Source organism: Ictidomys tridecemlineatus, chromosome 9 (genome assembly GCF_052094955.1).
Source record: "Ictidomys tridecemlineatus isolate mIctTri1 chromosome 9, mIctTri1.hap1, whole genome shotgun sequence".
Lineage (NCBI taxonomy): Eukaryota > Metazoa > Chordata > Mammalia > Rodentia > Sciuridae > Ictidomys > Ictidomys tridecemlineatus.
Genome location: NC_135485.1, coordinates 93,713,836 through 93,736,761, shown reverse-complemented (window position 1 = coordinate 93,736,761; position 22,926 = coordinate 93,713,836). Strand labels below are relative to the sequence as shown.

The 22,926-nt window shown below is 37.1% G+C and overlaps 1 pseudogene; it reads right to left on the bottom strand.

The window, feature by feature from the left end:
- Positions 1-22,582, bottom strand: part of LOC101973736 (actin-related protein 2/3 complex subunit 2-like) — a 74,010-nt pseudogene extending 51,428 nt beyond the window's left edge.
- Positions 22,583-22,926: the final 344 nt, after the last annotated feature.

The following is a 22,926-nucleotide window of genomic DNA, read 5'->3' as shown; positions in this document are numbered from 1 at the left end:
GCAAATTTTCAGGTAAATAAACATATCTGCTGCTAGTGAGAATTGTAAATACTTTATGTACATTGCTCACTTTTGAAATTCTAACTGGCTCTTTAACACTAATCTCTCTAAGACGCTTTAAGACAAATTCCAAAAACCTATTTATTTTGAATGAAAAAAACTTTCTCCAAAGCCTTAACTTTCCTTAATCAATTTTTTAAATTTTTTTTCTACATTACCGCTTATTTTAAACGTCTCTGATACCCTGTGATTAAGGAAAATTCTTCACATAATTGCTTCTGATCCTTTATTTTACTGTACTCTCAATATCACATTAGATTTCATATACTGTGGTGTGTGACATAAATTTATTTATAGATGAGTGGGTCCTATTGTCATTTTTTAGACAATAATTCAGTGTTATTATGATTTCCATAAGAAAAGGGCTTGACATCCAATGATCTTATAAGAAATTATAGACATGGTAATAAAAATTGCTTTCTTCAGGTAGAAAAATGTATACATTGAAGAGTATGAGTATGAATTAAAATAGAAGAGGTAAAAAACTAAATTAATAGATGGACTTTGAATACTTATTTGAACAAATCAAATGTAAAATGTATTTGGGGGACATTAGATCACTTTATATATGGACTAGACACTAAATACTTATATTATTATTGATTATAATACATTTTAAACTTGATTAGATACTGTAATAGTATTACTGCTATGATAGGTTCTTGCTGAGTTTCTGAGGCTGACGTGGAACTCTCAATCCTCCTGCCTCAGCCTCCAGAGTCACTGGGATTATAGGCATGTGCCACTACACCGGCTAATTTTATATATTTTTAGAAGTGTTATTATGGTAGAGTGAGATTGGATAAGCATTTGGTTTGGTTTGATATGTTAAATTTATGTTGGAAGTTGAACATATAGATGAAGTTATACAGAAAAAAGTTAAAAAGATGGAATGAGAGGTGCAGTTAGGATTGAACAGCATATCACAGTGATGCAGCCACATCAATGGTTATAGCAGCTCAGCTCACAATATCTGAACTATGGAATAAACTTAGGTGTCCTTCAACAGATGAATGGATAAAGAAAATATATACACAATGGAATATTACTGAGCCTTAAAGAAGAATGAAATTGTGACATTTGTCAGAGAATATCATGCTGAGTGAAATAAGCCAATCCCCCAAACCAAAGACTGAATGTTTTCTCTGATATGTGGATGCTAATTCACGATAAGTGGGGTAGCTAGAGAAAAAATAGAGGTACTTTGGATTAGGCAGAAGGGAGTGAAGAGAAGTGAGAGGGTATGGGGGTAGGAAGGATAGTAGAATGAATCAGACATTATTACCCTATGTGCGTTTGTGACTACATGACCAGTGTGATTCTACATCATGTATAACCAGAAGAATGAGAAGTTATGCTCTATTTATGTCTAATGTGTCAAAATGCATCCTACTGTCATGTATAACTAATTAGAACAAATCAAAAAACTTGAAGAAGTTAGGATTGAAAATTTGAAAGGCAGAGATTTTGGTGGCAATAGGGTATAGAACATCCAAGAAGAACAGAAAATCCATGCAAGACACTAAAAGAAAAGTTCCAAATCAGGATAGCTAGAGGATGGGAAGTATGAAATCTAGCCCTTGAAGAGGTAGAAACAGAAGAAGAATTGCAATCATCAGCAGATTTAGGGGTTTCAGAATGTATTGCATTAAAGAGATGTGAACAATAGCAAGGCTGATGAGAAGGTTTTAGAAACAACCATTGAATCTAGCATTTACAAGATTATTATTGATTCTTAAGGGAGAAAGATTTAAGATATGAGTTAGTGATTATAAGCTTGGTTTTCCCTAAGGAATTTGGCCAGTGGATTGTAAATAGAAGTGGGTTGCATGCTTAAGATATATATATATATATATATATATATATATATATATATATATATATATATATATATTTAATTTGGATTTTTTTTTGACAGTTCAAGGGATTGAACCAGGATGTTCTACCACTGTGCTACATTCCCAACCCTTTTGAGGCCGTGTCTTGCTAAGTTGCTAAGGCTGGCATTAAACTTGTGGTCCTCCTGCCTCATCTTCCTAAGTAGCTGAGATTACAGATTTTTTTTTTTTAAATTTAAGATGTTTGAGTAAAAAGAGAGAGGACCTTCAGAGAGGAGAATGATGATGATGCTAGAAAAGATTATAGAATCAAGAGTACAGAAAAAGAAACTTTCTCAACAAGGAGGAGGAGAATATGCAAAGGTGGTTTTAGGTTGCAAGCTGAGCTGTTTACTTTGGAATGATTTTTTTCTTCTGAATAGAAATGATAAGAAGCTAAGAAGTTCTCATGAAAAAGAGGGAAGGTCACCTCAACAGTTGTTAATGGTTTAAAATCTGTTTCACTTTCCTTGGAGATGGATAGAAGGGATTCTGAGCTTTCATTTATTATGTGATTGGCATGGATTACAAAACTGGTATGTGTTAGAGCTGGAGCTAAGTGTGAAGCTAAGGCTGGGTGTGAGAGTTACACACCAGTGAGGTTTTACTCTTGTTCTTTTTTTTTTCTTTTCTTTCCTTTTTGCTTTTCAGTTTCTTCACTGAGGTACAATTAACGCTCTCATAAAGTCACTCACTGTACAGTTAGATGATTTTTAGCCAACTCATATAGCTGTTCAACTATCATTGCAATCTGGTTCTAGGTCATTCTTGTCATTCTGCATTCACATGCAGACTGCCACAGAGCAGCTTTTTATCAGTATATATTTGCTTTTTAAAAATTTTTTAGTTGTAGATGGACACAATATCTTTATTTTAATGTGTTGCTGAGGATCAAAGCCAGCGCCTCATGCGTGCTAGGCAAGCACTCTACCACTGAGCCACAACTCCAGCACCATATATATTTGTTTTTTAAAAAATATATTTCATACAACTGGTATCATAAAGCATGTCACCTTTCCTATCTAGCTTCTTTCCTTGCCCTGTGGTTCGTGTTCAGTGTGATAGCATGTGCCGGGAGTTGCATCTTATCTATGCTGAATAGTATTCTATCACAGGAATCAACATTTTGTTTATCCATGAGTGTGTTCATGTCCCAGAAACTGGGATACTCTTCAGGCTAAACTAGTAGATGATTTAATTGTGAAATGCTTTCATAATTTCTCTTTTAGATGACCTATGATTTTACTCTTATGCAATAATCAAGATATTCTCACCCACATATGGGAACTGTATCATAAACATTTTTTTTCTAAGTCCATGGAATTCTTGAATAAGAACCTTATTAGCCCATAATTGAAGTACTCCTAGATTTTTTTTAGAGTATAAAAGATCCTGAATTATGAGGCTTTGACAGGCTTAATACTTCCTTCTGGAAATGAGGATTAGTTGTTATTAGCTAAAAGAAGTAAACCGATTAAAATGATGAAGATGTGATTAGAACTATTAACTGTATTTTACTGTTTACAAACTTTATTATAATCAGTCAATTCTTTCAACAGTTGGGCTGCTGTAAGATGAAAAATATTATACTCTCCATTATAGGAAAGGAAACAGATTAAGAGAGGTTAAGAGCTGAAATCCAACAGACCTGAAGCTCAAGTTCAAGTGACCTGGTGCTGGCTCTTCATATTTCACCCAAACTCCACTGTCTCATTAATACCGTGTCTTCCACAACATCCCTCCAATCCCCATGTCCTCTCCAGCGCGTGAGTTTGTGTCTCTCTCTGTGTGTTAATGTCAATAAAAGAGAATAGTATATCCCAAACTAGAGGAGACTATCTACATCATTTGTGGGGTCCAGAGCCAAGTGAAACTGTGGGGCATCTTGTTAAAAAAAATTATTAAGAATTTCAGGCTGGGGATGTAAGTCAGTGAAAGAACTGTTTTCTACATTCACGAGGAAATCCTCAGAACTGCAGAAAAAAATATTGTTATGAATTTCAACCTAAAAACAGCATACTACAGGGACACAGCCACATCAATGTTTCTAGCAGCACAATTCACAATAGCTAAACTGTGGAGCCAAACTAGATGTCCTTCAGTGGATGAGTGGATAAAAAAATGTGACATTTATACACAACATAATATTACTCAGCACTAAAAAAGAATAAGATCATGACATTTGCAGGGAAATGGATGACATTAGAGAAGATTATGCTAAATGAAGTTAGCCAAAGCCCCAAAAAACCAAATGCCGAATGTCTTCTCTGATATAAGGGGGTGACTCAAAATGGGGTTGGGAGGGAGAGCAAGGGAGGAAGACTAACTCTAGATAGGGAATAGGGGTGAGAGGGAAAGGGAGGGAGAAGGGGAATAGCATGGATGGTGAAAGGAGACCCTCATCATTATACAAAATACATGTATGAAGATGTGAATTTGGTGTCAACATACCTTATATACAATCAGAGATATGATAAATTGTGATATAATGGTGTATTAAGAATTGTAATGCAAAATAAATAAATAAATAGATAGATGAATAGAATTTCAAGATGGTGACAGCAGAACCTTGAACCAATACAGGACCTTGTAAGCTTAGCGTCCTCTTGGACGGCACAGGTTGCTCATGAAATGGACAGTGAACATGTGAAAGAAAGCCCTGTTCGTGCAACTACATGTAAAGCAGGAGTGTCCGATGTTGTGGAGGTAGAAAGAGAGACTGAGTGGATGGGTGGGGGTAATAATGAATAGAAACCAGACTAGTAAGATTTTATGTTCTGTGCTAATTTCTTTCAATCTAGCCTAAAGGCAGAGAAAGCCACTGAATAATTGTAACTGAAAGAATTGCAACCAGATTTACATTTCAGAAAAATCAACCAGGCATAAAATTTCAAGGATGGATTTTAAAAGTTAAACTAAAAGAAAGAAGACCAGCTGAGAGGAAAGAGCAACAACAACAGGTTAGAAGAGGTGAGAGCCTTGGGTGGTAGGATTTGAAATGTAGTGGGGTGGTGGGAGAGGTCCGCCTCCTGCTCCTTGGGTCTGGATGCCCTGGACAACCACTCTGCTCGGGCATCTCCTTGTGCCTCAGTTTGGAAATTCCCTCCAGACAGTTTGCTGAGAATTTATTATTAAGCTCACATTCTACTAGGAAGCCTGGTTTTATGTTACCGCTGTCTAAAAACCGTCATTTTATATATTTTCCCCAAATTAATTTTTTTTTCAATTAGAGAAGGTTAAATCCAATAACTGTTCATTATGGTTGAATGAAAAGCTACCAGTGTATATTTTCAAGTTTCCTAATCCAGTAACTTCATTTAGGATAGTAGCTCTCCTGATGGGTTAGTTTTGTGACATTCTGAGAGTCGTTTTTGGAAAGAGGGATACTGTGAAAACATTTTAAATATATGAAAGTTAGTTTTATCATGCATGGCTTCTAACTGGGAAACCATACAGCTTGGCAATGGCAGCAGAGTGTTTATTTGCCTTTGACTTAGAAGTAGGTATCAAGTGTCCTGTCCCTAGTATTTTCTTTTTCTTTGAGAGGACTTTCTCTTCCTTTCTTTCATTTTTTTTTTAATGTGAGACTTTGGTCTCTACAAAGGCATTAGTCTCTGCTTCAATAACTTTTATCCTATAATTTATTTGGATTCTACAATTAATTCCTGCCCATTCATCTCTACCCCTTCTAGAGATAATGACCTAGATGATTCTCATTAGAGAATGCTTAACCTTTAAATCAACCAGTCTGCATGGGTTCAGCAGTTCTGTATCCTTGCACTAGTGTTTATTAGTTTATGGCAGCAAATATATCATGGCTACATATAAACTATAATTAGATATGCCATAAAGATTAGTGTTGCTCTAAATAAATCTCTTTGCATTGCATTGCATTACATTTGGAAAACATAAATTTTCCAGATGAAAACTATTTTCCAGGAAGAAAAAAAACTATGGCTATAATCTGGATCTCCAATTTCCATGATTCCACTACTTCTCTCTACCACATAGCATTTTGGCCTTGACTTTAACTTTAGATTTTTTCAAGTTAAGCTCTTAGGGAGTCATTTCTTTTTCTTAGCAGTTATGATGTGCTGTCCATAGATAACAATGGATGCATGAAATTATGTTGTCTAATAAATATTTAAAAAAATATTTATTGCATGTCATACAGAGGTTGTCTGTGTGAATTTGTTTTTTTGAGAGAAAGAGAGAGAGAGAGAGAGAGAGAGAGAGAGAGAGAGAGAATTTTAATATTTATTTTTTAGTTTTTGGCAGACACAACATCTTTGTTTGTAGGTGCTGCTGAGGATGGAACCTGGGCCACATGCATGCCAGGTGAGCGCACTACCGCTTGAGCCACATCCCCAGCTCCCTGTGTGAATTTTTTTTTTTTTTTTTTACCAATTGAAAGCAAATCATTTCTTTTAGAAGCAAGTGATTTTCTATACAATCCTAACGTGGAAAAATTTAAGTTTAAATGAAGCTGATTTTGACTGGAGATGATCTAGAGCAACATGGACCTCACCGAGCTCCAATTAGATTGTTTCCAATGCTGGCTAAGGCACCGTATTAGTCAGGGTTCTCCCAAGAAATAGAACCAATAGGATCTATCTGTCTACAAATTTTATATATATATATATATATATATATATATGATTCAATGTAGGGGATGAGCTAAGCAGACATTGAAGTTCTGAAAAGCATATAAAAGAAAGTTAAGGGCTGGGGATGTGGCTCAAGCGGTAGCGCACTCGCCTGGCATGCCTGCGGCCCGGGTTCGATCCTCAGCACCACATACAAACAAAGATGTTGTGTCCACCAAGAACTAAAAAATAAATATTAAAAATTCTCTCTCTCTCTCTCTCTCTCTCTCACTCACTCACTCTTTCTTTAAAAAAAAAAATAAAATAAAGTTAATACAAAATATTGCATGTATATATAAATAAGGAATTGGCTCACACAGTAATGAAGATGGCGAGTCCAAGTCTGCAGAATGGTCTGGGGATCCAGGGAAGACCTGATGCTGTAGTTCAAGTCCAGAGGTTGTCTGCTGGCAGAGTTCCCTCTGACCTGGGAACAATCACTGTTCAGGCATTCTCCTGATTGGATAAGATTCGTCCACATTATGGAGGACAAACTGCTTTTCTCAAAGTCTACCAATTTGAAAGTAAATTTCACCCCCCTCTCTCCCAAAAAACACTCTCATAGAAGCATGCAGAATAATGTTTGATCAAGTATCTGGGCACTGTGTGTCAGCCAAACTGACAAAATTCACCTTCACAGGTATCATATTTTATATAAAATGATGGCAGACACCATATAGCATTTATTAGCATGATAGTCACTCACACAGAGAGAAGTACAGAGATGATTAATACATGGACGTTCAGAGAGATTGATAACTTGCCCATGGTCACATAGTGAGGGGGTGACAGGACCAGTCAGTTATGTTCATGATCATATTGCCTATATTGCCTGGTTAAGAAAAAAAAATGCATAGAATCTATCTTTAGTTTTTACTTCTAGGATTTCTCCATCCAAGCAAAGGGATTTCCTGCCTACCACCCTTCTCTGCTCAGAGAACATGCTGGTAGTTCTACTTATTAAATATTTCTTGTCAGTGAACTTAACATATGAAAGAAACATCAATCTGGCCTCCTCTCACATATTCACCACAGTTCCCAAAACTACTTTCACAAAGGAAAATTACATTCTTTCTTTGAATTGTGTTGTGTGTGTTTTATTTTATTTTATTTTTTATTAGAGCTTTATGGTTATACATAGTAGTTAGGTTCATCCCAACAAACTCACACATGCATGAAAACTGATTTCAATTCATGATCTCTACTTTTCCCTTCCCTCTTCCCTCCTGTCCTCCATCCCCTCTCCCCTTCTCCTTCCTCTACACAACTTCTTTTTTGCTCATTTATTAATTTGTATTTGATTGGTTCTTTTTTAAAAAATATTTATTCTTAAGTTTTAGGTGGACACAATATCTTTATTTTACATTTATGCGGTGCTGAGGATCGAACCCAGTGTCTTGTGCATGATAGGCGAGCGCTCTACCACTGAGCCACAACCCAGCCCCTTGATTGGTTCTTTATATAATCTTACTCTCTCCTCCTTCTTTCCTTTATTTTACTCAAGCTTCTGCATATGAGAGAAAACATTCAACTTTTGTGTTTCTACATTTGGCTAATTTCATTTAGCATGATATTCTCCATTTATGGCATTTGCCCATAAATGGATGTATACTCTCCATTTCCATCCATTTATTGGCAATTGCCATAATTTTATTCTTTTAAATTGCTGAGTAGAATTCTAGTGTGTGTGTGTGTGTGTGTGTGTGTGTGTGTGTGTGTGTATGTATATATATATATATATATATATGTGTGTGTGTATATATACATATATATCTTACAATTTATTTTTAAAAAATATTTGTTTAGTTATACATGGGCACAATATCTTTATTTTGTTTATTTATTTTTATGTGGTGCTGAGGATCAAACCCAGGGTCTCACACGTGTGAGGTGAGCACTCTACCGCTGAGCCACAGTCCCAGCCCCACACAATTTTTTAATCCATTCATCTATTAATGGGTATCTGGGTTGATTTCATAATTTAACTTTTGTGAATTGTTCTACGATAAACATTGATATGGCTGTGTTACTGTAGGATGCTGATTTTAGATCATTTGGAAAAATACCCAGGAGTGGAATAGCTGAATCATATGGCAGTTCCATTCTTAGTTTTTTGAGGAATATTCAAACTAGTTTCCAGAGTGGTTACTAGTCTGAAGTTCCACCAACAATGTACAAGTGACTCTTTCTTCCCACAACCTTGCCAGCATTTGTATTGTTGATCATTATCATTCTGACTGGAGTGAGATGAAATCTTAATGTTTGATTTGCAATTCCCCATTGCTAGAAATGTTGAACATTTTTTCATGTATTTATTGGCCTTTTGTGTTTCTTCTATTGAAAAGCTTTTGTATAGTTCTTTTGTCCATTTATTGATTGGGTTATTTGGCTTTTTGGTGTTAAGTTTCTTGAGTTCTTTGTATATTGTGGATATTAATCCATTATTGGAGGAGTAGTGCTGGCCAAGACTATTTCCCATTCTATAGGCTCTCTAAAAGCACAAAGGCTTTTAATAATTTCTTTAGCTGTGCAGAAAAGTTTTAGTTTAATAGCATCCCACTTATTGATTATTGATTTTATCTCTTGTGCTTTGGGGATATTGTTAAAGAAGTCTGTGCCTGCATTTATATGATGAAGTGTTGACCCTGTATTCTAGCAGTTGTAAGTTTTCTGGTCTAATTCCTAAGCTTTTGATCCATTTCAATTTGAGTTTTGTACAGGGTGAGAGATAGGGGTCTAATTTTATTTTTATACACATAGCTATCCAGTTTTCCCAGCACCATTTGTTAAAAGGGATGTTTTTTTTTTCTCCAAGATATATTTTTGGCACCTTTGTCAAACATCAGACAGATATAGGTTTGTGGGTTTGTCTCTGTGTCTTCAATTCTGTTCAGTTGGTCTTCATGTCTATTTTGATGCCACAAAATAGACATGAAGAAATAGACATGTCTATTTTGATTACCACAGCTCTGTAGTATAATTCCAGATCAGGTACTGTAATGCCTCCTGCTTCACTTTTCTTACTTAGTATTGCTTTGGCTATTCTGGGTCTCTTATTCTTCCAAATGAATTTAAGAATTGTGTTTTTCTAATTCTTTGAAGAATGTCATTGGTATTTTGATGGGAATTACATTGAATCTGTATAGTGTTTTTGATAGTATGGTCATTTTAACCGTATTAAGTATGCCTATCCAAGAACATGGGATGTCTTTCCATCTTCTCAGCTCTTTGATTTCTTTCTTCAGTGTTCTATAATTTTCATTGCAGGGCTCTTTTACCTCCTTGGTTAGGTTAATTTCCAACATTTATTAAAGGTTATTGTGAATGGGATGGTTTTCCTGATTTCTTCCTTGACTGAATTACTATATGAGTATAGGAAAGCTATTGATTTAAATGTTGATCTTATATCCTACTACTTTGCTAAATTTATTTATAAGCTCTAGAAGTCTTCTAGTGGGGTTTTTTTGGATCTTCTAGCTATAGGATCATATCATTGGCAAATAGAAATAGTTTGACTTCTTTTTCTATTTGTTTGATTTCATTTTCTTATCTGATTGCTCTGGCTAATGTTTCAAGCACTGTATTGAATAGAGTGGTGAGAATGTCTTGTTCCTGAATTCAGTGTAAATGCTTTTTAGTTTTTCTCCATTTAGTACAATGTTGGCTTTGGATTTATCATAAATGGCATTTATCATTTGAAGTAAGTTCCTTTAATCCCTAGCTTCTCCAGTGTTTTTGACAAACAGAAATAGTTTGATTTCTTTTCCTATTTGTTTGATTTCATTTTCTTATCTGATTGCTCTGGCTAATGTTTCAAGCACTATATTGAACAGAGTGGTGAAAATGTCTTGTTCCTGAATTCAGTGTAAATACTTTTAGTTTTTCTCCATTTAGTACAATGTTTGCTTTGGATTTATCATAAATGGCATTTATCATCTGAAGTAAGTTCCTTTAATCCCTAGCTTCTCCAGTGTTTTTGACATGAATGGTGTTTGATTTTAGCAAAGGCCTTTTATGTATCTGTTGAGATGATCATTGTGATTTTTTGTTTTCAATTCTGTTGAAGTGATGAATCACATTTCTTGATTTGAATGTGTTGAACCAAACTTGCATCCCTGGAATGAAACCCATTTGTTCTTTGTGTATTATCTTCTTGAAGTGTTTTTGAATACAGTTTGATAATATTTTATTTAGGATTTTTGCATCTGTTTTATCAGGGATATTGATCTGTGGCTTTCTTTCTTTAAAGCATCTTTTTCTGGTTTTGGTGTCAGGGTTATACAAGCTTCGTAAAGCATGTTCAGGAGTATTCCCTATCTTTCAATCTCATAAAACAATTTGGGAAAAACTGGCATTAGTTCTCCTGTAAAGGACTGGCAGAATTCAGCTGAGAATCCATCAGGTTTGGGGCTTGTCTTTTTTGAAAGGATTTTAATTGCCATTTTATTTTTTTACTAGATATTGGTCTGCTTAGTATTTTTATATCTTCCTGGTTCAATTTGGGCAGGTCATATATGTCTAGAAATTTGTCTATGTCTTCAAGGTTTTCCAGTTTATTGGTGTATAAATTTTCAAAACGGGATCTGATAATCCTTTGGACTTCAGAGGTGATATGTCCTTTTCACCTCTGATTTTATTGATTTGCTTCTTCTCACTTTCTTTTGGTTATTTTGGCTAAGGGTTTGCCAATTTTATTTATCTTTTCAAAGAATCAACTTTTTATTACATTGAAGGAATATTCCCGAACACTTTTTATGAAGCTAGTATAATCCTGACACCAAAATCAGAAAAAGTTGCATCAAAGAAAGAAAGCTACAGACCAATATTCCTGTGTATTGTTTTCTTATTCTCAATTTCATTGATTTTTGGCTCTGATCTTAATTATTTTCTGCCTTCTACTGGTTTGGAGGCTAGTTTGTTAAATTTTTAAAAAAATTTTTTTTAGTTATAAACACAATATCTTTATTTTTATTTATTTATTTTTATGTGGTGCTGGGGATCAAACCCAGGGTCTCATGTGTGCGAGGCAAGTGCTCTACCACTGAGCTACAACCTCAGCCCTAGTTTGTTAATTTTTTAAGGCCTTGAGATGGAGCATAAATTTATTTGTTTGGAATTTTTCTTTTTTTTTTTTTATGTAGGCTCTCTGTGCTATAAATTTGCCTCTTAGAACTACTTTCATACTGTCCAGAGATTTTGTTATGTTGTGTCTTTGTTTTCATTTTTCTAAAAATTTCTTGATTTTTGTTCTCATTTCTTCTTTGATTCATTTTTCACTTACAAGAGTGATGTTTAATCTCCATGTGTTTATGTTGTCTCTGTTATTTTTCTTGCTATTGGTTTCTGGCTTTATTCTTTATGATTTCATAGAATACATGGGGTTATATTCATTTTTTAAAAAATTTACTAAGATTTGCTTTGTGACGTACAACATGATTCATTTTAGAAAAAGTTCCATGTGCAACTGAGGAGAGGGTAAATTCACTGTTTTGGGTTGGAATATAGCTATCCATTAGGTCCATTTGATTTAAAGTGCTGTTTAGGTCAGATATATCTTTGTTGATTTTTTTGTTTTGTTTTGATGATCTATCTAGGTTTAGAAATCCCCTAATATTATTGTGTTGGGATCTATGTAGAATTTAATGTCACTGAGTATTTTTCTCATGTAATTTGGTACATTGACATTTGGGGCATAAGTGTTTACTATGGTTATATCATCTTGTTGAAATATTCTCTTTACTAGATTGTAAGGGCCTTCTTTGTCTCTTTGGATTAATTTTTGCTTGAAATACACTTTATCAGGTATGAGAATAGCTACTCCTGCTTGTTTCCTTGGACCATATGTCCAGAATATTTTTTTGTCATCTTTTACATTCAGCCTATGTATGTCTTTGCTTATAGGATGGGTCTCTTGCAAACAGCATGTAGTTGAATTTTGTTGTTTGATCCATTCTGCTAATCTGTCTTTTCATTGGAAAGTTGAGACCATTAATATTCAGCATTAGAACGGATATGTTTTTGTGATTTTCTGCCACTTTTTTGTATCATATTCTGGTCTTTATTATGTCTGGGACCTTATTTTTTATTCTAATTGGTTATATATGACAGCAGAATGCATTGCAACTCATATTACACATACAGAGCACAATTTTTCATATCTTTGGTTGTATATAAAGTATATTCACACCATTCATGTCTTCATACATGTACTTAGGGTAATGATGTTCATCTCATTCCACTGTCTTTCCTACACCCATACCCCCTCCTTTCCTTTCCCTCCCCTTTACCTTATCTAGAGTTTGTCTATTCCTCCCATGCTTTCCCACAACCCCATTATGAATCACCATCCTTATATCAGAGAAAACATTTGGCATTTGTTTTTTGGGATGGGCTCACTTCACTTAGCATTATATTCTACAACTCTATCCATTTACCTGTAAATGCCATGATTTAATTCTCTTTTAATGCTGAATAGTATCACGTTGTGTATATATACTACATTTTCATTATCCATTCATCTACTGAAGGGCATCTAGGTTGGTTCCACAGTTTAACTATTGTGAATTGTGCTGCTATAAACATTGATGTGGCTGTGTCCCTGTAGTATGCTGTTTTTAAGTCCTTTGGGTATAGACCAAGGAGTGGGATAGCTGGGTCAAATGGTGGTTCTATTCCCAGTTATCCAAGGAATCTCCATACTGCTTTCCGTACTGGATGCACCAATTTGCAGTCCCACCAACAATGTAAGAGTGTACCTTTTCCCCCACATCCTTGCCAACAATTATTATTATTTGCATTCTTTAAAATATTTTTTTAGTTATAATTGGACACAATACCTTTATTTTTATTTGTTTATTTTTATATGGTGCTGAGGATCAGACGAGGTGTCTCACACATGCTAAGTGAGTGCTCTACTACTGAACCACAACCTCAGCCCCTGTTGTTTGCATTCTTAATAGCTGCCATTCTGACTGGAGTGAGATGAAATCTTAAAGTAGTTTTGATTTGCATTAAGTTGATTTCCAAGTATTTTATTTTTTGAGACTATTACAAATGGGCTATTTTTCCTCATTTGCCTTTCAGAGGGTTTGTCACTGATATACAGAAATGCCTTTGATTTATGGTTGTTGATTTTATTTATATCCTCCTCCTTTGCTGAATTTATTTATTAGTATTAGAAGTTATCTGGTAGAATTCTTTGGGTATTCTATGTATATAGTCATATCATTGGCAAATAGTGCTAATTTGAATTCTTTTCCTATTCGTATCCCTTTCTTTTGTATTATCTGTCTAGTTGCTCTGGCTAGTGTTTCAAGAACTATGTTAAATAGAAGTGGTGAAAGAGGGCATCCCTGTCTTGTTCCAGTTTTTAGAAATGCCTTCAATTTTCTCCATTTAAAATAATGTTGATATGGGGCTTAGCATAGACAGCTATTACGATGTTGAGGTATGTTCCTGTTATCCTTAGTTTTTCTAGTGTTTTGAACATGAAGGGGTGCTGTAGTTTGTTGAATGCTTTTATGTAACTATTTGGATGATCATATGGTTCTTATCTTTAAGTCTATTGGTTTGATGAATTACATTTATTGTTTCCTTATGTTGAAACAACCTTGTATCCCTGGGATGAACCCCATTTGATCGAGGTGCACTATCTTCTTGGTAAGTTTTTGTATTCAAATTGTCAGAATTTTATTGAGAATTTTTTAATCTATGTTGATTAGAGATATTGGTCTGAAGTTTTTTTTTTCCTTTGGTGTGTCTTTGCCTGGTTTTGGAATCAGGGTAATATTGGCCTCACAGAATGAGTTTGGAAATGCTGCCTCTTTTTCTATTTCCTGAAATAATCTGAGTATTTGATTTAGTTCTTCTTTAAAGGTCTTGTAGAACTCAGTTGTGTATCCATCTAGTCCTGGGCTTTTCTTAGATGGTAGGCTTCTGATGGCATCTTCTATATCATTGCTTGAAATTGTCTGTGTAAATTATATCATCCTGATTCAATTTGGACAAATCATATGACTCTGAAAATTTGTCAATGCTTTGATATTCTATATGTTATTGGAGTACAAATTTTCCAAATAATTTCTAATTATCTTCTATATTTATGCAGTGTGGTGTTGTGATATGTCTTTTTTTATCATATGTGTTAGTGATTTGAGTTTTCTCTCTCCTTCTCTTCGTTAGCATGGCTAAGGGTCTGTCAATTTTATTTATTTTTTCAAAGAACCAACTTTTTGTTCTGTCAATTTTTTCAGTTGTTTCTTTTGTTTGAATTTAATCTCTAATTTTAATTATTTCCTTTCTTCTACTGCTTTTGGTATTGATTTGTTCTTTTTCTAGGGCTTTGATGTGTAATGTTAGGTCATTTACTTGTTGACTTTTTCTTCTTTTAAGGAATGAACTTCATACAATGAACTTTCCTCTTAGTACTGCCTTCATACTATCTCAGAAATATTGATATGTTGTATAAGTGTTCTCATTTACCTCTAAGACGTTTTAAATCTCTTCTTGATGTCTGTTTATTCAGTAGCATATTGTTTAGTCTCCAGGTGTTGGAGTAGCTTTTATTTCTTATTTTATCATTGATTTCTAATTTTATTCCATTATGATCTGATAGAATGCAGGGTGGTATCTCTACTTTTTTGTATTTGCTAAAAGTTGCTTTGTGGTATAATATATGGTCTATTTTAGAAAAGGATTCATGTGCTGCTGAGAAGAAAGTGTATTCTCTCGTTGGCAGATAAAATATTCTATATATGTCAGTTAAGTCAAAGCTATTGATTGTATTATTGAGTTCTATAGTTTCTTTGTTCAGCTTTCAAATGGCCTGCTCATAGTTTCTTACCATCTTCACTGTGTGGTCTACATTCTTTTCAAGATTATATGTTTTGTCCTCATTGTCTGAGATCCTGTCTTCCAAGTGTTCTAATCTCTTGGTGATGCTTTTAATTGAACTTTTAATTTGGTTTATTGTTTCTTTGATTTCAAGGATTTCTGATTGTTTGTTTGTTTGTTTTAGAATCTCTATCTCCCTATTGAAGTAATATTTTGCTTCCTGTATTTGCTTATGTAGCTCTTTTTTAAAATGATCTTTGGTGCCTATATTTGCTCTCTTCTATCATCCTTTATTTCACATAATATTTTAATTATGTTCATCCTGAACTTCTTCTTTGTAATTTCTTCTGCTGTGGATGCCATGGATTCTAATAATGTGGTATCTTGATTTGTTTGGGCCCACTTTTTCCCTTGTCTTTTAATGTTGCTTGTGTGTTTTCCCTTCTAGTACTGTAGATCTGAGGCATTATCATTTTTACCCTATAGGCTTATAGTGCCCCTGCAGGGTTATTATACCTCTCCTTCGAGGGGAAGAACAATGTTCACAGATCCCAATACATACAATAATCTTAAACCAATTAGTTGCTATTAAGATGTTTTACAGTATTAAGATGTTTTACAGTATTAAGATGTATTACAGTTTGGTCACAATACAGAAATAGTGAGTGCAATTATTAACTACAATATAAATAGTAGATTTGTAAAAGGGTTTATTTTCTCTGATGGTGGACAAAGAACCAGGGGTGAGGTGTAGGATGAGATGTTGATGGGGTAGGAGGTGAGTATATAGAGTTATTAGCCTTAGGAAGTGTGAAAGAGAAATCTAAAGAAGAAGGTTAATAGCAGGAGAAAAAAGAAGTAATTTTGGGGAGACAAGTAAGTGGGAAGATAGTAGAGTACATAAACAATAACACATAAATATTAAGAAAAAATGCAAAAATGGGAGAAAAAAGAATATACAACACAACAGTAATATACTGTTCAGACATCTCAATCCTTGATATCCTAATTCATGCAAAGTATACATATGTTGGGGTTGTGAGGGCGAGAGAATAGAGTGGGACAAGAAAAAAAATCTCAAAGGAGGCAATAAAGATTATTTTGGTTGGAGATCAGTATCTTTCCTGTTTCTATTCTCATCCAATAGGTGGGGTTGTCTGTTGTTAGCTGGTATCTCCACCCTCAGGATGGTGAAGTTTACCAGGATCAGAGGGTTGGTCTTGTATTCAGGGCACCTCGAAGAGGGAGATTGTACCACAGGGATCTCCTTTGAGGCCCACTAGTGTGATGTGGGCACCTATTGTTATCTCCTTATGTCATCTGTAGATCTCACAGTTCATGGTCCCTAAATTAGTCTCTAAACTGTATCTCACTCTCTCCTTTCTATTTCCTAATTGGAGAACGTTCTCTCTGGATGGCTTGAGGGTTGTGCTTTGAGGATTGTGCACCTGTCTTGGAGAGCTGTTTTGTATTGGGCAGTCACTTTGCCGGGCCGGAGGAAAAGTTGGGAATTATGGTACCTGTCCAGCTGGTGTTCCAAATTGGGAGTTGCCCCAACTAAAGATGGCAACAAAGGTGACCCAAGATGCAGGTGGCTGCTGTCAGTGATGAGGTGTCAGGCCAGGTGGGGGAGCCAGGCAATCACTTTAGGTGATGGGTTCAGAGATGAGCTCTGTGGCTTGCAGTCTTGTGGCTGTTGGCTGTCTTCAGAGCCTGTGCAATGCCATGAGGTGCAGGTAGGCTACTGCATGTAGGAGACTATTGTAATGGCTTCAGAGTCCCAAGATGGAAGCAACTTGAGGAGCCCCACCTTGGTAGTTGGAGGTCCACATGGGAGTGGGGGTTGGTGTTCCTGCACATGGGTAGTGGCTGGGTGTAGAGACATTCTGGGATTTCTACATGGGTGGGTGGCCAGGAGCCTTGCCCAGGTGCTGATGTTTGTGGTCCCACTTGGGAAACCTGGTAGTTCTGCATGGGTGAGTAGTCAGGAGTCCTGCTCTGATGCTGAGGTCTTGGTCCCTGAGCTAACACAGCGGCCATGATCCCTGCAGAGGAACAGCTATGGTGAGGGACTCCTCTCTCTCACAGAGAAGCAGTATTCCCACTACTTGAGTCCCATATCAGAGAGTAACACATGGAATGCTGCTCCCTATTGCCTGCCATCTTGGATTGCCATTTGGGTTTTTTGCTATATTTTATCCTGTCTTGATTTTCATTTAGTGAATTATTCTCCTATTGAACTTCCTCTACTTTGGGGTTTTGAGAATTGTTTTCATTCCTCTCTGTGAAGTTTATCTTTGAGTATTTGTAGTGCTCATGAATTATTTGTTTATTCTTGTCATGAATTGTTTTTATTTCCCCCTTGAATTTGAAACTAAGTTTTGCTGGATATAGTAACCTTGGATGACAGCTGCTTTATTTTAGGGCTTGGAATAGCTCAATCCAGCCCCCCTTGACTTTGGGGTCTGAGCAGAGGAATATGAAGTAAGCCTTATTGTTTTGCCTCTAAGTGTGACCTAATATTTCTCTCTTGTACCTTTTTTTCTATGTTAGGCATTTTGGTCATGAACTGTCTCAGTGGGCTTCTCATTTGGCTGGGTCTAGTTGGGGTCCTGTAAGCCTCATGTATTTGGATGTCTACCTCATTTCTGATATGAGAGATATTTTCTATAACTATTTCCTTGAAAATATTATTTATGCCTTTTGTTTGCATCTTCATATTCTCTTCTATCTCAATGATTCCCAGACAAACTTGATTCTTTAAAGTTGTCTTGGAGTTCTTCTATATTCTAGTCATGTTCTATTATTTTTCCCCATTATTACCTTCTGTGTATTCAAGATCATCTAGCCTATATTTAATGCCTAAAGTTCTGTCTTCAAGGGCCGAGGTTTTATTTTCTACAACATGTAGTCTACTATTGATACCCTCAAATGAGTTTATAATTTGTTCATCTTGTTTTTCTAGGATATCTTCTTGGCTACCCTTTATTATTTCTATTCCTTTATTAAAATGGTCATTCATTTCCTGTAATTACTCTTTTAATTTCTTCCTTAGATCTTCTTTTGGTTGATTGAACATTTGGAAAATCAGACTTTTATTACCTCATTTGGGTTTTTGTCTACCTCACTATTAGTGGGTTCCTTTGTTGGCAGATTGTGGATTTTAGGGGGGAATTTGTTTGCCTGTTTTCTCATGTTTTCAGATGTTTTGAGCTTGTACATCAATTGAAGTGGATTCCTCTACCTCGTGTGTGTGTGTGTGTGTGTGTGTGTGTATGTGTGTGTGTCTCCTTTTGTGTGTAGTTGTCTTATTCTGGGACTTCTGTCTGTTTTTGAGAGAAAGGTCCCTCCCAAAGGGATGGAACCTAAGTTGTTCCTCTCTAGTTGTTCCTTCTTGGGCCCTTTTTGACGGTTTGGGGCCTTTGGTATTTTCTCTTATTTGCTTTGGAGTCTCTGCAGGAATCATGGCCGCTGTGCTAGCTCAGGGACCGAGACCTCAGCATCAGAGCAGAATGATCAGATGCTGCAGAATCTCTAACCTGTGAACTTTTAGTGTCCCTGAAGGTTAATTACCCATACTTTACAGAATGGGAGCAAAATGAATAATAATAATTGATATTGCAACCAACAAACAATAAACAGTGTTAAAGTAAATACCCCAGATCCTACTATGACATTTTTTACATTAATTGCCACCAATAAACAGGAACGATGGGTTCAGCAATTGTCAGCACTGAAAACAATAACCATGAACTAGCTCTGGCTTTAAAGCAAATAGCAGTTGTCAACTTTATCACACGCAGTAATAATGATTGTCTTAGCATTAATGGTAGGGGCGAGATTTATATAATCATTTAGTTCTGATGATGGTAAAAATACACTTAATTAGGGGAAAAAGAAATGTGTTATGACATTAGAATAAACTTTACAATTTCAGAAAGTGAACAGAGAGAATGCAGAAGAACAGTAGCACAAAGGGAAGGGGAAAAATAGAAGAAGCACAGTATCGGGAGAGAGGGAGGAAAAAAAACAAGAGAATTTGGCCAATCACAGGAAAAGATATGATTGAAAGAGAAATAAGAAATAAACACATAAAATAATTAAAAATTCAACTAACATATACAATCCAATGAACCAGAACCTTCAGAAGACAAAGCTAAAAAAAAGATTTCTAAAAAATTCTGAACATGAGAGTGAAGGGAAACCTAGGAACAAGAGACAGGTAAGTGAGAAATAAAAGACACAGACCAGGCAGAGACACACAGTTTATTTGTCAGAGCTGACAAATAAGGGCCATCTCTCTATAGGAGAGAGAGACAAATCGGGCTTGAGTTCTAGGACTTTTATGGGGGAGGCTCAGAATCAGAGCTGGGCGGGTCCCAAAGCAGTGGTTAAGGGTTGGGTTGGTGTGAGGGAGTGGTGAGCCTTTCTTAGAAACGCCCTTAGGTGGGAAAGCAAAACTGTTTTCTTAAAATGGCAGCTGTCACTTAAGATGGCCATCCAGATGTTAAACAAAGACCTTCTAGAGAGAAAACAAGACAAATAAATATATGTCTATATGTCCCTGAAACAATCAGGACAATAAGAATTCACATGCACTTCCTCCCCGCAACAGAACACAGAAGAAATAAGAAAAAAAATTTAAAAATATATGCATTTAAAAAAACGAGAAAAGAAAAAATCCAATACCTTGATGTAGCTTGAAATGGTCAAAATATTTGGCAGGAATGGGTGTTCAATGTCTGTGTTCAATAGTCTTTCTTGTCAATTTTTTCTTGTGTCAAGTACTAACAGAGAAAACAAGGGCTAGGTGATGTTAACCCCTTCCTATTGTCTTACTCTTTGAGTTACCAACCAGAGTGGCCTAAGAGTGAAGCTCTTTGATATAAAACTCAGTTTCCCTTTCACCAGTATGAGGTGGAATGGATAAAAATGTATGGTTAGTTTACAGTTTAACCATCTGTACCAGGTCCATGCACTCCCAGGGTACGACCTCTGCAGCACGTTCTGTGAGGGGTGATCCAAAACAGGTAGTCCTGAGGTCTACTTGAGCCCCAGGTCTAATAAGGCTGGGTTGAAAAGTGCCTTCTTTGGAGAGACGAGGTTGACCTGCTCCGAGGGCTAGACTTTAGCCAATCACTTCCATGGGTTTGGTTCTAGGTGCCTCCCCCCAAATCCCATCCTGGGGCAGGAGGGTGTAACCTGTACTCATATTTGCCCAGGAGGTCGGCCTTCCCAGGAAGTTTCCTGAGTGCATTCTCTCCTGCCCACCCTGATTCCCTGATTGCTGCAGCTGGTCATGGGAGCTTCCAGACACAAAGTCTCTCCTTTGCCCTCCCAACCATGTAGTGAAGCTATCTAATGTTATCTGATTTTAATATTAAAAAATACCTTTTTATTGGCATAACCACTGTGTTTAGCAGAGAAACTAGCAAACACAGATCAAGCCTACAACTTTAGGAAGATTTGTAGGTCTTAAATTGCCTGTTGACTAAATAGACTTCTGACTCTGATAGTCTCTTTTGGTAGTTATTAGGCACTCCTGTTTAAGAATCCTTCTTTTGTAGTGTCCAGTCTTATTTAGTCTTGGTGGGGCTAACACAAGTGCACAGCTAAAGTTACATTGAAAGAATTATTCTCCTTTTAAATGTCCAGGTATGACTATACTTTGGTGAAAACTTGTTTTGCGAGGTGTTTAACATCAAGCTGCACAGTTGACTTTGCTCCCATCATTAAGAATCAACTGAGTATCCTTGGGAGTCACACTTAGGGACTTGAGGCAGCCTCTTAGCTCCTTTACTGCCTCTCTCTAAACAACAACAACAACAAGTAACAATTGCCTTTCTTATATCTTTGAGACATCAATTTTATTATACAGAACAAAACAAATTTCTCCCAAAGCATGGGAGAAAGGACAAAGAGCAGGGCAGGGGACAGTGTCCCGGGAAAAGTCTCTGTGATGTGTCCTTGCAGATGGGGGCAAAGGAGACCCCTGGTGGATGCAGATGTGCTCCTGCCTGGAATCTGCATGGAGAAGCCAGAGCCAGTCGGCACACTTCACTCCCATACCATGATATCAGCATCTCCAGTGCTCAGGGTCTTTCCATTGCAGCCACTATTTTCTGGGGGCTGACTGATGGAAGCATGGTATGCAGCAGAGTTGCTGGATGCATTTGGTGATCCTTCTCCTCAGCCTCTTCCAACCCCAGCTGCTGATTCAGGGTTGCCCAGTGGAGGTACCTTGGGAGGGTGAGTGGCTAGGCACAGGGTCATGCTGGCAGGCTAAGCATGGAGGGGGTGTGTCCACCTGGAGGAATTGGAGCCGATAGCAGGCACATTGACACTTCCAGCACCCTTCTGCTGGGGCTGCTTGGCCCCCTCAGGCTGCTGCTGCTCACAGGGCAAGGGAAGGGCAGGCTCACTCCAACTCTTCCTCGGGCGATGCTCAGGATTCACCTGGACTGTGCAGCCCGCACCCTGTATTCTCTGGTGTTTGAGGATGAGACATGAGGCCGTTGCATTGTTGAATTTTCTACTTGCCACAGACACCGGGTATTATAGGGGTGGTAACCCATATTGGTTATGGTTTTGATAATTGTGGGATCTGGGAGTTTGGGGAGCATCTCACTAGGAGGACTCAGTGAAACTTCCTCACCTTGGCTGAGCCATGGGGCTCCATTACTTGATCTATGGTGGGCCTCTGTGAGGGGTCTACCGGGAGCATCTCATGGATGAGGCTCCAGGCTCCCTTGGAGACATGTGGGGATGTTGTACGTTCCCTGCTCAATCAGCTTCTTCAGAAGCCTACTGGTGCTTGCCACAAATGGGCCTCTCCCTGTGAGCACAGAATAGAGAACCATACCCAGGCTCCAGACGTCTGCCAGGGGGCCCTCGTATTCCTTCCCACGGATGATTTCAGTGCCAAATACTCTCCTCTACAGAGTATTTGGCACTGTAGAGGAGAGTGCCAAAGCCAATGAGTTTCACGTTGCTGCTGACATCCACTATGACCTTTTCCGACTTCAGGTCCAGGTGCACGATGCCCTTCTGCTGGTAGGACTGGACAGCCCACATGATCTTCCTGAACAGTCTGCGGGCCTCCTCCTCCTGCATGCCATCAGTTTCTGGGATGAGATCCCATCGCTGTCCCCCACCTGCATGCTCCATGATGACATAGATGTATTCGGTGGTCTCAGTGAAGAGCTAGATCACATTCTGTGGTCCAAGGCTGCCATCAGAGAGGAATGGATAGTTTGAGGCTACTTTTGCCCAGACTTTCACCGCAAACTCTGTCTTTGGGTGCAGATGGCGGGTGAATTTCACCTGAGTGAAACCCCCTTCCCCAATTTCCTGAAGGATCATACAATGGTCTATGACATGCTTGAGGTCCTAGGTTTGGTCCCCAGGTGTGGGGAAAAAAACAGCAGTAAGAAACCAATGAGAAAGCAAGAATAGAAGGGTGGGTTTGGAGTTGACAAATACCTGAATAATTGGCATGTATATGTTTTGAA